This window comes from Mus musculus, chromosome 17 (assembly GCF_000001635.26).
Source record: "Mus musculus strain C57BL/6J chromosome 17, GRCm38.p6 C57BL/6J".
NCBI lineage: Eukaryota > Metazoa > Chordata > Mammalia > Rodentia > Muridae > Mus > Mus musculus.
In genome coordinates this window covers 46,351,193-46,360,513 of record NC_000083.6, presented here as the reverse complement: position 1 = coordinate 46,360,513, position 9,321 = coordinate 46,351,193, and the positions used below count along the sequence as shown (strand labels likewise).

Genomic DNA, 9,321 nt, shown 5'->3' with positions numbered 1-9,321 from the left:
CAAACTAAGACGTAGCCTGAGCAGATGGATACATTCTGAAACAAGACCCTTCCCGGTCACTGTGAACTCACAGAAACTACAGCCTTCCTGGGCTCTGGAATAAATCTACAAGGAGAGGTTGCTTGATTAAGAAGTCAGTGTTGTGGCTCCCTACGGGGAAATGCAGAGGTAAGCCACCCTTAGGAACAGGACTTGAGCCAGCTTTCCAGTTTCCAGTCAAGGGCACCTTTGCACTTGCAAGATCAACCAGAGAGTTGCCAACCGTCTGCTTAGGGTATATCTTTTTTTGTTTGTTTTGTTTTTTTTCAAGACAGGGTTTCTCTGTATAGCCCTGGCCGTCCTGGAACTAACTTTGTAGCCCAGGCTGGCCTCGAACTCAGAAATACACCTGCCTCTGCCTCCCAAGTGCTGGGATTAAAGGCGTGCGCCACCACCGCCCAGCTAGGGCTATATCTTTATTGAGAGCCGTGTGCCAAGGGAGAGGTAAGTTGAATACATTAATAGTCTTTAGAGAACTGAGCCTAGGAGATTCTGGTATGATGGTTTAGCTAAGGAGTGAACTCCAAAAGGCTCATATTCTTAAAATGTGGTTGATGTGTTTATAAAAAGATAAATAGATATAGAATTTGTTCTACGGGGGGTGTGGTGAGGTGTTGGGGAAGGGAGTGCCTCTGCGGGCCTATGCCAAGGCATCTCTTCCCTCTGAGGGACCAGCCACATGGTATAGTATAGAATAGAGTTTATTCAGGGCATAGGGGAAGGAGTTAAGAGGGTAGTAGAGGCAGAGAAAGGCAGAGAGAGAGAGAGAGAGAGAGAGAGAGAGAGAGAGAGAGAGAGAGAGAAGAAGGAGGAGGAGGAAGAAGAAGAAGAAGAAGAGGAGGAGGAGGAGGAGGAGGAGGAGGAGGAGGGAAGAGGAGAGGAGAGGAGAGGAGAGGAGAGGAGAGGAGAGGAGAGGAGAGGAGAGGAGAGGAGAGGAGAGGAGAGGAGAGGAGAGGAGAGGAGAGGAGGCTGGCCATGACCACATGGAGAGAGGGGGGAAGGGAGTGGGAAGGGGGGGAGCAAGAGAGCAAGAGACAAGAGAGAGAGGAGGGGACAAGCAGTCCCTTTTATAGTGGGCCGGGCCTACATGGCTATTGCCAGGTAATTGTGAGGTGGAGTTCAGACAGAATGCTAACAGTTACTAACAGATGAGTGTTGGAGAAGTGATTGGATCATGTCTCTGACCTTGAGAGGCCAAATCTTTTAAGTTCAGGCTCCATTTTAAAGAACCTGACTGTCTTAGGGCTTTATTACTATGAACAGTCACCATGACCAAGACAAGTCTTATAAGGACAACTTTTTTTTTTTTTTGGAGACAGGGTTTCTCTGTATGGCCCTGGCTGTCCTGGAACTCACTTTGTAGACCAGGCTGGCCTCGAACTCAGAAATCCTGCCTCTGCCTCCCTAGTACTGGGATTAAAGGGGTGCTCCACCACGCCCAGCCTATAAGGACAACATTTAATTGGGGCTGGCTTACAGGTTCAGAGGTTTGGTCCATTGTCAAGGCAGGAGTATGGCAGCATCCAGGCAGGCATGGTGCAGGCAGAGCTGAGAGTTCTACATCTTCATCTGAAGGCTGCTAGTGAAAGACTGACTTCCAGGCAGCTAGGGTGAGGTTTTTAAAGCTCATTCCCACAGTGACACACCTCAAACAAGGCCACACACTCCAAATAGTGCTGGGCCAAGCATATACAAACCATGACACTAACAAAAGTTTGAACTCAGGTAAACTAACAGGCCAGTACCTAGCATTAGTTTCTAAGTTACCCCCCCCCCCCAACAAGACCCTGAGCCTAGATCCAGTCTCTAGGCAAACCCCCAACAAGACCATTGTCTCCAGGTTATTCCCCCAACAAACCTGCACCCCCAGGTCACAAGCCCACCCCCCTGCCTAACGACCACCAGTGCAGAGGGGAGCAGAAGTTAAGTTTATGACATGACTCCCAGAACCAGCCAATTTTGTTAAAGGCCATAGTAACTTCCCAATAAGATGCTTGCACACTAAACCCCTGCTTGCTGCTTACTATAATGTTTTGCCCCATAGACATTTGGAGATCTCCATCACTAAAACTGTCCTTCATGGCGACAGATTGCCAAGAGACCCGAGCTAGCTCAAATAAAATAAAAAGGCCCTACTGTGATTGCACTGGATCGGCTCCTTTCTGGTCTGGGTGGGGGGAGTCACTCACATTTCCTTGGCACAGCAACCTAAGCAGGGGGTTAATGCTTTGGTAGGTTCATAGTAGGAAGACTCTTTGGGGAGGCAGAGCCTAACTGGGGGAAGGAAGTTGCTGGGGAAATTGCTTGGAAGGACGAACCTTTTGCTTGGCCACTTGTTTGTGTTCTCTTTTCCTTTCCTTGTCCCCCTTCCTTCCTGTTCCTGGCTGTCACAGTAGAAGCCACTCTGCTTTGCCACCCACCCTTGCTGCACCATGTTCTACCTCATCACAGGCCACCAGAACAATGAAGCCAGTAAACTGTCTCACAGCAAAGAGAGAAATCTCACACACCCTGCCCAGGGACAGTAACACCCTGCTCTCAGCAGGGCTCCACTAACAAAACAAGCCAAGAGCATGACTTCCTGTTAATCACTGTGGATTCAATCCAGTAAGTCCCTAGCTCCCACTCAAAAAGAGCTTTGTTGCTTGCCTGTTTTTGTTTTTATGGAGGCTGTTTTCAAACTCCTATAAATCTAAATAATGTATTAATTATTATTGTGTTTGTGCATGTGTGTGTGTGTGTATGTGTGTGTGTGTGTGGTATGTGAGGGGTTGCATGCATGTCAAAGCATGCTTGTAGAGGTCAGAGGACAACTTTATGGAGTCAGGTCACTCTTCCTCTGTTCTGTGGACTCTGGGATCAACCTCAGCCTTTCCCAGCAGGTACTTCATGCACGGCACCATCTCACTGGCTCTTATTTGTCTGATTTTAAAAGTATAAATACGAGTCCTCTGCACTGAGCAGCTGCTACAGTCTACGCTTCTTACTCTGCTCCTCCTTAGTCCCACCGCCGTCGCCTCTCAGAGAAGCCATATTTGGGCTGCCACGCTGACCAGCTGCACAGCCCACCCTCTTGGCACACCCACCACCCTAAGTGGCTGCCCTGGCTCCTCCTACTTGGGGCCAGCTAGGACTTATGAGTCAGATGGCATCCATTGACCACAAACAAAGGCATGGACTCAGCCGTAGGGCATAGCATAGGTAGCGCCCTGACCAGTGCCTTCAGTAGGGGAAGCTCAGAGCCTGCACCCAAAAGACCCTAGTGGGGAGACCCCCCACTCAAGTCCAGAGACGGTGCGCACCCAAGGAATCATGAGAGACCGTCTTGATGCAAACACACAGGCAGTTTAATGATGGAGCTCCGGGCCTACACGTATCTCACACGGGAGACAGAGGAGTCAACCCTAAGGCTCAAAAGTTAGGGGTTTATATAGGAAAGGAGTGTGTGGGAGGGAATAGGGGAAATTGGCGAAGTTACACACAATTGGGCAGTTTAAACATCAGCAAGCAGTATGTGACAGTAACTCTAAAGGGAGGGTGTTTATCTTTGTTGGCAGAGCATCTGGTCAAACTCAAACTTTATCAGAAGGAGACCAGGCCAGGTGGTCCATTACTCATCTGAGCTTGTCTGGAGATTGTCCTTGCGTGCCTTTCTTTATCTTTCTTATCTTTATGGCTTTAAGTCTGAAAATCTTCTGGCTAGGCCTTGAATAAATCTTCTGACTAGGGCCTTGAATTTAGTTTTCTTTCTTTCATTCCCCTCTTCTTCTACTAAATAATTCTAATCTTAGAATTTTAAAGGTCTGTATCCTCATGTGGTGGGTAGGAATCATATTCTTCTCTATCTTCACTATAGGTTGATATTGATTTTGGAGCACCATAAGCTACACTGCATTCACTCTACTCTTAACAAAAGCAATTCCCTTATTTATTAAGCAGGGGCCGAAGATCAAAACCAAACATATAGTAAGAATTGGTCCGGCTAAAGCAGAAAGTAAAGTGGTCATCCAGGGAGATTTAGAGTACCATGACTCAAACCATCCCTGTTGAACTTCTCGATCTTGCTTTCTTCTTTCCAGTCTTTCCCTTAATTTCTGCATAGAATCTCTGACTACTCCCATATGGACTTCACATAGTCCACCTTCCCTTAAAAACAATAAATCTAAACCTCTTCTGTTTTGTAATACTACTTATGACAGGGAGATCAAGGATTTCTCTAATGCATCAATAGATTTTTCTAGCATGTTTAAATCTTCATTTATAGCTTCTCTTAAGGACTGAATTCCTTGTCTACCCTCAATCAAGGCTGCTACACCCATTCCTACTCCTGCTGTAAGACCGACCCCCATCAACATAGCTAGGGTAATGGAGCCTGGATCTCTTTTCAACCTCTTACTGATATATACATCTTCCAGGCGGGAAGCAGGATAATAATACATGCGAGGTAGAAGCTGAACCATAACACAGAAATCACGAGAGGGGTCAAAGACACTAGTTGATACACATGGGGTGAGCCCGGTGTTACAGGCCCACCAACCGACTGGATATGGCACAAGGTAATAGCTGGTATTTGTCCTGGATACAGAATGAGTCCAACCACATATGTGTTGGTGGGAAGGAAGAGGTGTCCCTATGCAGAGACCAGGGCTCCTCCCTGACACTTCAGTCAGGGTTAATTTCTTTCCTGTTCCCCATGAGCAGGAGGCATGACTACTGGTTTTATTAAAATCTCCATTAAAAGCAACCCCTTCATAGTAGGGAGGGCCTGAGGATAGGCATAACCAGCAGTTAGTAGTAGTGTCCAGATCTGAGCTGTTAAGGGCATAAAAGGCTCCCCTAATCAGATTGAACAGTCTCTGTCCCATCGAGGGATCTGGGGGGATTGTGGTCAGGGAATCTGGGGGGGATGACGACCTTGGGGGGGCTCCTCAATTATCGGAGCCAGGGGTTTGGGTTTGGCAGGGAGGCCCTGTTCTGGAAGGACCTTTTTAGGTCCTATGGGCACTGAGGATGGACTCTCCACGGTTAATTTGATTTTAAGGATTAATCTAGGGTCTTTTCCTGCTGCTGCGTGCACTTGTAAACCCCAATTGTTTCCCTTAAGCCAGCTCTGGCGCCCTCGTTTCCCCTGGTCAGTAAATTTTATAAGTATGGGGTTGCAATAGTCACCTTTGCAAGGTCCATTAGGAGAGAATATCCAGGCACACCCGTTCTCAAGGTATTTAGAACTCTCTCTCTCACCTTGGTTTGGCGGGTCATAGCTTCTGCCCCTTTTTACTGTGATCAAGTCCCAGGTGGAGGTAGGATTCCAATAAGCTTCACCTGTGGTCTTACAACCCCATGCAGCACAGTAAAAGTCTGGTGTCCCTCCACACTAATGCCGAAGCTTTCGCAGTTGACCTTGGCCAGGGCAAACATAAAATCCTACAGACCGGAGATTGGCTGAGTAGAATTGCCCTGACCATCCAAATGTGCTTCCTACCCTGATCGGGATGCACTGTTTTTCAGGTGGTGGTTGATGAAGGTCAGTATAGTCAGGGAGGTCCCAGGGAAGTGACCCTGCTGCCAACTTGCAAATATCAGGTGTGAGGTCGGGCCACCAAGTCCATGGGGGTTGTATTGCGGCGATCGACCATATAATGTCTCCCTCCTCATTGAGTACTTCCCAAGTTTGCTGAATTGGGGTATGAGGGTTGGGGTCTTGGTTCTGAGCTGCGACGTAGGCGCAATTTAAGAGGATTATTAGTCTTTTTCAGGGTCCACTCATTTTGATCAGTTTCAGGGGGAGCCTTCTTAATGTGTGAAGCATGAACCCAAGTGTGGATTCCTTCTACCTTAACGGCGGTGGGTGTAGTCAATAGCACCAGGTAGGATCCCTTCCACCATGGCTGGAGGTTCCCTGCTTGATGCCTTCTCAACAGGACAGTGTCTCCCACTTCAAACTGATGTGACACCTGCAAGTCGCTGGCAATGTAGGTCTCTTTCAACTGCTCCCAGATTTCTTTTCTCACGGTTTCGAGGGCCTTCAGCCAGGCTAGAAGATGAGGGAATGGAGGAAACATCAGGAAAAGTTCTATTTTCTACAGTCACATAGATGGGTGGGGGTGCCCCAAACATTAGTTCGAAAGGTGTTAGACCTGAGGCCCCGGGGGTGTTCCGGACCCGGAATAGGGCATAAGGGAGAAGGGCTGTCCAATCATTCCTGCCGGTCTCTAAGGTCAATTTAGTCAAGGTCTCTTTTAGAGTTCTATTCATTCTTTCTACCTGTCCTGAACTCTAGGGCCTGTAAGCACAATGTAACTTCCAATTCATCCCCAGCTGTCTGGCCAATCCCTGGCTTACCTGGGAGACAAAGGCAGGCCGGTTGTCTGACCCAAGTACCTTTGGTACCCCAAAACAGGAAAAGATTTCTTCGAGTATCTTCTTGGCCACCACATTAGCCATTTCCCTCTTGGTGGGGAATGCTTCAGTTCACCCTGAAAAGGTATCTACAAAAACTAGAAGGTACTTATTTCCATAACACGTTGGCTTGACCTCAGTAAAATCAACCTGGGTCCCAGTAAGTCCCAGGCCTATCTCCTTGTAAGCGTCTTCCACCATGGTACTTGTTGGACCCGGCATTGGTGAGGGCACATGCTCAACAGTTCTTCACTAGGTTCTCTACTGCCTTATGTAGTCTAGGGATATGGTAAGGGGATCTATTGACTAGTTCTGTCATCATTTTGGGTCCCAGGTGAGTGAGGCGGTATATATTAGTCAAGTATTTTAGCCCCTCTTCTTCTGTGAGGATCTATTTTTTCCCGTGATCTCCTCAACCAGCTGGGGTGTGGTTTTAATTACCAAAGCCATTGGCCTCTGTGCTGCCTCTTTAGCCACCTGGTCTGCCATCTGATTTCTTTTTTCTATTGGTCCGGTTCCCTTTTGATGTCCTGGGCAATGGATGATCGCCACCTTACGGGGCAAGTGAACAGCTTCTAACAAGCTAAGAATTTCCTCTTTATTTTTGATGTCTTTCCCAGCAGATGTCAACAGTCCATGCTGTCTGTAGATTGCCCCGTGAACATGGGCCGTTGCAAAGGCATATCGGCTGTCAGTATAAATGTTGATAGCCTTTCCCTCTGCTAGCCTTAAAGCCTGAGTTACGGCAACAAGCTACGCTCTTTGGGAGGATGTTCCTTCAGGCAGACTGCTGGCCCAGATAACCGACTTCCCATCCACTACCACTGCCCTGGCTTTGTGCTTACCTTCTACCATGAAGCTGCTTCCATCGGTGAACCAGGTCAGCGCCCCAGGCCATGGTTGGTAAGTTAAGTCTGGCTGAGTCCCAGTTTCTTCTGCCAGTATCTATTCACATTGGTGTACCAGGGTTTCGTTAGCTTCAGGCAGTAAGGTAGTGGGGTTGAGAATGGCGAGTGGAGCAAAGGTTACCCGTTCAGTCAACAACAGGCTCTGGTAGTGAGTCATACGGGCGTTGGTAATCCAGCGGTCTGGTAGCTGTCGAATAATACTCTTGAGGGCATGTGGGGCCACCACTGTCATGTTTTGGCCCATAATCAGTTTATCAGCATCTTTCACCAACACAGCTATGGCTGCTATTGCCCACAAATAGCCACAGAGTCCAGTTTCTTTGACAGATAGGCTACCGGACGCTTCCAGGGTCCTAGGGTTTGAGTGAGGACCCCTCTGGCTACTCCATTTTTCTCATCGATGAATAGGGTGAAAGGCTTGTTTAAATCTGGCAGCGCTAAAGCAGGGGCCTGTAGCAGTGCGTTTTTGAGTCTCAAAAGCCAATTGATGTTCCTTAGTCCAAATGAACTCTCCCTTCTCTTTTGTTAGGGGGTATAATGGGGCTGAAAATAGCAAACCCTAGGATCCAGAGTCTACAGAATCCCGCAGTCCCCAGGAATTCTCTTACCTGGCAAGGGGTGGTTGGGGTTGGGATCTGTGTCAATGTCTGCTTCCTAGCTTCAGTGAGCCATCATTGTCCATTCTTCAGGGTGTATCCCAGGTAAGTCACCTCAGTCCAGCATAACTGTTCCTTTTTAGCTGAAGCTCGGTACCCCAACTCCCCTAACTCAGCCAGGATTCTCTGAGTCCCAAGTTCACACTCTTTGCGTATTTCTGCAGCCACCAGAAGGTCATCTACATATTGCAAAAGAGTCACCTGGGGATTGTTGGCCTGGAAAGAGGCGAGATCTCTATGTAGAGCTTCATCAAACAAGGTGGGGGAATTCTTGAACCCCTGTGGCAGTCTCGTCCATGTGAGCTGCCTGGTCCTTCCATTCTCTGGGTCTCACCATTCAAAAGCAAACAAGGGCTGGCTGTTAGGGTGTAGTCTCAGGCAAAAGAAAGCGTCTTTGAGATCTAAGACCGTATACCAGGTTCGTTCGGGTGGCAGCGTGCTGAGCAGGTTGTAAGGATTGGGCTCTGTGGGGTGGATATCCTGAACTTTTTTGTTTACCTCTCTGAGGTTCTGTACAGGACGGTAGTCGTTCATCCCTGGTTTCTTTACTGGGAGTAGTGGGGTATTCCAAGGAGACTTGCAGGGGACTAGGATCCCTTGTTGGAGCAGTCTGGTGATATGGAGGCGTATACCCTCCTGAGCTTCCTTGCTCATGGGGTACTGTCGGACCCCAATGGGAGTGGCCCCAGACTTAAGCTCGATCACCACCAGGGGAGCTTGTCTTGCCATTCCCATTCCCCCATTTCAGCCCAGGCTTGAGGAATTTGAGTAAGCCAGTCCTGTATTCCCTCAGGAGGTTCCATTTTACTCTGGTAAATCTGATACTCTTCCCCTAGTTGTAAAGACAGCACTAGGGTCTGAGGTGTCTCAGCACCCCAGGATAATTCTGGTCTGGAGGGGGCAAAAGTTATTCATGCCTTTAATTTGGTTAATAAGTCTCTTCCCAGTAAGGGCATAGGGCACTCTGGAATAACCAAGAATGAGTGAGTTGCTTGGCTTTTTCCTAGGTCCACTGTCCGGGAAGTGGTCCAAGGGTATGGTTTCTGCCCTGTGGCCCCAATCACTAGCGTCTTCTTGTTTTTTATCTTACCCAGAGGTGTTTTTAGCACTGAATATTCTGCACCCATATCAACCAAGAAACTTATAGGGGTCCCCTCCACTTTTAACGTTACCCTAGGCTCGGGGAGGGGGGCCAAGCCCCATCTCCCCTAGTCTTCATCATCTCCAAGGGACAGTACTTTTGCTTCCTGTTTCTTTTTGAGGCATTCATGAGCCCAGTGACCTTTGTCTTTGCAGTATGCACATTGATCTTTTTCCAG

General features: G+C 48.2%; 1 long non-coding RNA gene across 2 annotated transcripts; it reads right to left on the bottom strand.

Annotated features, from left to right (window-relative positions):
• Positions 1–3,364: 3,364 nt before the first annotated feature.
• On the bottom strand, positions 3,365–8,861 carry BC040756. Of its 2 annotated transcripts, none has more exons than XR_876845.1 (3): positions 7,284–8,861; positions 6,382–6,527; positions 3,365–6,073 (listed from the first exon to the last, which is right to left on the bottom strand). It is a non-coding gene; the product is annotated as a cDNA sequence BC040756 (long non-coding RNA). The 2 variants fall into 2 exon arrangements; XR_876846.1 differs by having other exon boundaries at positions 6,382–6,515.
• Positions 8,862–9,321: the final 460 nt, after the last annotated feature.